Below are 5,329 nucleotides of genomic sequence, written 5' to 3' on the forward strand. Positions count from 1 at the left end.
CATTATTAGGAGAGTTTTCCAACTTCTAATGGAAATGATGAAATTGGCACTCCTCAGACCTTTACTACATCAAACGTTACAGCATTCTCTGATATAAAAAGTCAGAAATTATCAAATAGGGTTACTAGACTAGAGCTTTGTTATTCTTCCATTCAAAGTCAGTAGGGGAACAATGTGGCCATACCTATCAACAACAGAATAAGCAACAACCATTACACTCAAAATGTCTCTCTGTCAACAAGGAAAGCCCACATCCAACCGTGGGAGTAAAGCAGAGTTTTTCATCACACACAACCTAACCTCACTTCCCCTCTGTGATGAGTCATGGCTCAGAAAGGTCACGCTAGTTATAGTGGGCGTGATTGGTGCAGATGTTCCCAATGACAGGGTTGGCACTGATTGGCCTCCAGATCGATGGAGAGGTGGAGGGAGACCTTTATCTGTAATTGCGCGTTACTTAGGGACCCTGCCAATGGCGACAACGGCACACAACCCTCTGGCCACCCCATACAGTGACCATACCCACTCCTCCTACTCATGCTGCCTCCCTCTACAGAGAGGCTCAGTATCGGGGTACATCGAAACAGCCAGGTTACTGTTGTGGTTTTATATCATGTTATACTGAGAAATGTAAGTCTCTCTACAGTAGTGGTGAATCTAGCACTCAAGGAAGGCCCATTTCCTTCCTGTAAGGGATGGGCCAAGATCTGTGGCGCAGTGAATAATTCTGACTATGGACAGGGCCCATAACTTGTGTAATCACAGATTTGTATAATATGATTGGTTCCCAAGAATAGTGACCTCATGACCAAGGACAGTTCTATGAATATGAGTCCCACCCATCGTTGGGGGCTTCTTGCTCTTGGGCTATTGCTTTCTTGCTTATTGGTCTGCTCATTTCTCTCTGCGCTCATGTAACTTTGCTTAATAAAAGGCCTCTTTGGAGACAATTGATCTAAGCTCTTTGTGCTTTATAAGTTCTACTAAATCTATTATGAATCAATTATATCCCACAACATTACTCTGATCTCTGTGGGTGTCAGCGGTCTGGATGTTATAAGCAGATCATAAAAATGATGAGTGAACAGCTGATAAACAGTGAGGTCAGAGGTCAGAGAAGCAGCAGCACTGTGCCGTTGTGCATAATATGTATCTGGTCATCAAACTGAATTTATAGCCTCTATACCAGATTTTCTATTAAGTGCTGGTCACCGATCACTAAAGCACACCCACGTTCATGTAGCATTCTATACATTCCCCCTGGTTTCTATATTGGTACATTGTACGCCAATGTAAAGTGTCTCTGTCATTGGTAACAACAGGAAATGGTCCATACATTGAGGTGAAGCTTTCTCGGTAAATGGTAAATAGACTGCACTTATATAGCGCCTTTTTTGCTGCTCCAAAGCTGCTCCAAAGCGCTTTACAACGGCCTCTCATTCACCCATTCACACACACATTCACACACCAATGGCGGCAAGCTGCCATGCAAGGCGCCGGCCCGCTCACTGGGAGCAATTTTGGGGTTCAGTGTCTTGCCCAAGGACACTTCGACATGTGGCCAGCCGGGGCTCGAACCACCGATCTGCCAACCTTGCGATCATTAGACAGCAGCTCTACCTCCTGCGCCACAGCCAGTCAGCTGATTCCTGCCTGGTCCCGATGACGCACAGAAAGAACACCAAAGGCCTTCGACTGAGTCTGGACTGGCTTTGAGTCAAGGAGTGGCGCTTTGAGTCTGTCCCCTCCTGGCGTCGCGCGCCCAGGGACGTGCTGGTGGACCAGAGTAGAGTGGGGTTTATAAACCTCTGTTCAAAGAGCCATGCGTTCTCCTCCCAGGGTGTAATCCAGCACAGCGGCCCCCTGCTCTAATCCTCCCAGCCCCCCTGTGAGGGCGACCACCCCAGAGGGTCCCTTTAATGTATTATTAGACCCTGAGACAACACACGGAGATTCGAGGCCTCACAGGTAGCTGGCTGGTACTCAGGCTGGCACAGGCTACTTTAGGCTGGAGGTAACTCTCACAACTCACACACACTACTGAGGAACTGTTTATAGTGTCAAGGTTACAGTTTAGTCAATGTCAAATGCAACCGTTGGAAAGTCTGACGTCTGTCGGTAAAGGGCTGACTCTCTTATGCTGCGTTAGTGATTCATATGTTTTATGATCATAATCGATAACCATAACGTTATGGCAATAAGTTGAGTCTATCGGGTGCCACATAATACAATGGAGGAAATAAGTATTGAACACATGAATATGTTGTCCAGTAAATGTATTTCCAATGAGCCTATTCAAGTGAAATTTGCACCACACTTTGATATTAACTCGCTCGATAATAATACTTTTTTCCTGTTTCATTCCACTTTACTCCACATAACTTTATTTACATATGGACTTTAATGTTTTAATTTGTTGTATGGATTGTTTGAGTTAATACCAAAGTCTGGTGCAAATGTCACTTGAATAGGCTCATTAGAAATACATTTACTGGACAAAATGTTGATGTGTTATTTCTTATTTCCCCCACTGTATGTGTATCTGTGAGCAATGGTAACTCAACAGCACTCTTAGGGGCTTAATAGCACAGATCCAGCCATTACGGACCAAACCCATGCAGTAGCATACAGAGTGCAGATTTTCTACGCTCAGTCACCTTGATAAAGCCTGATCTCAAACCAACCACAGATTGCATCTGGCTCAAGATTAGTATGTGTATGTGTTTGTAACGGTGCTTTAGATGCCTATCTTCAGAACTGAGAGCTGTGTGTTGTGCCGCAGTGTGTCTTTGCCCCTGCCTCCATCAGATAGCAGCCATGCTGGGTAATGTTTGACAGATCCTAGAGCACGGAAAGATCAAAGGTACGAGTCAGTTTCACTGTAGGACGCGCCCTCACACACACACACACACACACACACACACACACACACACTGTAGGGCGCGGCCTCACATCTCTGTGTGTCTCTGGATCTCACTGTAGGAGAGTGTGTACTGTATGGACCGCAGGACCGTGTGTGTGGCTGAACAAGTGAGAAAAACCGTGAGGAGAACTCTTCAGATCTCTTGTTGACCCACTTGTCCTCCTGAACGTTTTTGTTGCATCTTCGAGTGTGTGACTGTGTGTAAGCTCTCAGGAAGGCATAATGCTGGAGCTGCCGTTCTACCCGGCAGTGGCGTTGCTGTATTTCTTCGGGGTGTTGCGTGCCAGCAAGGAGGACCGAGTAGACCTGCCAAACAGCGCTTCCGTCAACGTCTTCTGTCTGTTCGTGTTGGCACAGCCTCTCTGCTTGGTTATAGGCTCGTACACAGGCATGCTTACCTATCTCCTCACCGCCGGGATCTCCTACAACGCCCTGCCGTGGAAGGACGCGGCCGCCCCAGGCCAGGGTGGGGGCAGGGAGTCTGCTGAGGGGAAGGAGGGGAAGGAGAAGAAGAAAAAGACTAATTAAGGAAAAAGAGGCATTTGTGTTGAGGTGGAGACATTGGACAGTGGCCAAAAACAGAAGAAAAAAAACCTGCTGGATTTAATTTAGATTGTGCTTACGGCTCAAAGTGTTTACCTTTGTAAATGGAGGAACTCACCTCACCCACCGTCAACGTGAAGCATCATGACTATGCTGTTTAGGTCAATGGAAAACTATGAAGTAAAGAAATAAATAATGAAAAATGTCCATTCCTGACTGGCCCCAAGTCCTCCGTCTTCAAATCTTTAATCTCATTTGGATTTAATTTGTTAGTTTTTTAGCAAATCAAGGCTCTGAAAAATAGACTGAAATAGACTGAAGAGAACATCATTCAAAAGTGTTAGACAATGTTTCCACAAACCACTAAGTAACTCTTATACTCTTAATTCTTAACTCTTATAGTGTCAAGGTTACCGTTAAGTAATGTCATGTACTCTTTTGAAGAAGCAAGTCTGAAGTCAAGATGTCAAGGCCGACTCTCATAGGCGACATTAGTGATGTGTAATGACCATAATTAAGAGTTGAGTTATGACAGCCAGTGGGCTCAATCACCTGCCACATTCTGCACGAGCCACGATAACTCCACAGCCCCCTTATGTAGATAACAATCAGATGTTCAGTTACTCAAAAGTGTTGTTGAATGTTTTCACATAACAGTGCTATGAAACCAGTACATTTTCCTTCTGCCTATTCTCTCCCATGTTGAAAAAAACGAATCCTTTAGATGTGCTTTATCTTGTGTACATGGCGTGTCAGCCTAAACGCAGACAGATAGTGTACTGTCGGATTACACCATGCTATTCTGCTGATAGTCTGTCTTTGTTCTGTGAACGTGTGTAGAAGCCGTGTGTGTCTCAGTAAGACTCGGCGTGATGACTGTGAAGGGTATTTGATGAGGTTTAAAAGGCCGCTGCTATTAAAAAGTCTTATGTTGCACTCCTACCGTTTCTGTGTCCCTCTTCTCTTTCTCTCTCACTCTCTCTTTATTGCTCTCTCTCTCTCTCTCTCTCTCTCACTCTGTCTTTATCTTTTGCTCTGTGCTGGTTTTTCTTTCACTTATCTGTGGACCGCACAGCCTGCAGTGTTTGCCAGACTTATTATCAGGGCTGGATGTACGGTACAGATCCCCACAGCTTCCTAAATGAAATCCCATGAGGTCATTTCTCTCAGCGCTGGCCCATCTCTGTGCCCAGCCTTCTCTATCCATCTTTATCCGCCTCTTCTCTCTTTACCTCTCGCTCTCTCTATCTCCTCCACCCTGTTGTCCACACCTCCACCCACCTCTATCCCTCTAATCACCTCCCCTCTCTCAGCCATCACTCCTCATGGTTCCGCACCAGGCCTTTAGAGATAGTGGTGTCCCTAGGGGGACTGGGGAAAGCAAGGCCAAGTCAGTGCTGAGAGACATAATCTGAGCTACTTCATGTTCAAACACGCCGTAGCAAGTTGGTAGTGAAGATAGGACTGTAAGAACTGACCAGATGAGATGACTAGGTTTGTTTTATGCACTCGATTTGTATAGAATAATGCATTTTAAAAAGAATAGATTAATAAAGACCAAGCAGAAAAATTAAGAGCAGGATAGTATTAACCGTCTTGAAGTTTTTAACATCTGAGGATGTTCTAGCTATTTGAGGTCAATCTCTGGATATTCTAGCAGTTTTAGGCCAGTCTCCAATCTTCTCTTTGAAGTAAAGTTCTTGAATAAAGTGTGTTCAATGTATCACTGTTAAATGGTTTCCCTCATGCCAACTGTACCTTTTGACAAATTCCTATCTGGCTTCTGTGCCTATCATACCACTAAGATGACACTAGTCAAGTTGTTAGTGACCTTAGAATTAACAAGCTCTGTGTCCTTGTGGA

The sequence above is a fragment of the Nansenia antarctica genome, assembly GCF_963989245.1.
Source record: "Nansenia antarctica genome assembly, chromosome: 15".
NCBI classification, from domain to species: domain Eukaryota; kingdom Metazoa; phylum Chordata; class Actinopteri; order Argentiniformes; family Microstomatidae; genus Nansenia; species Nansenia antarctica.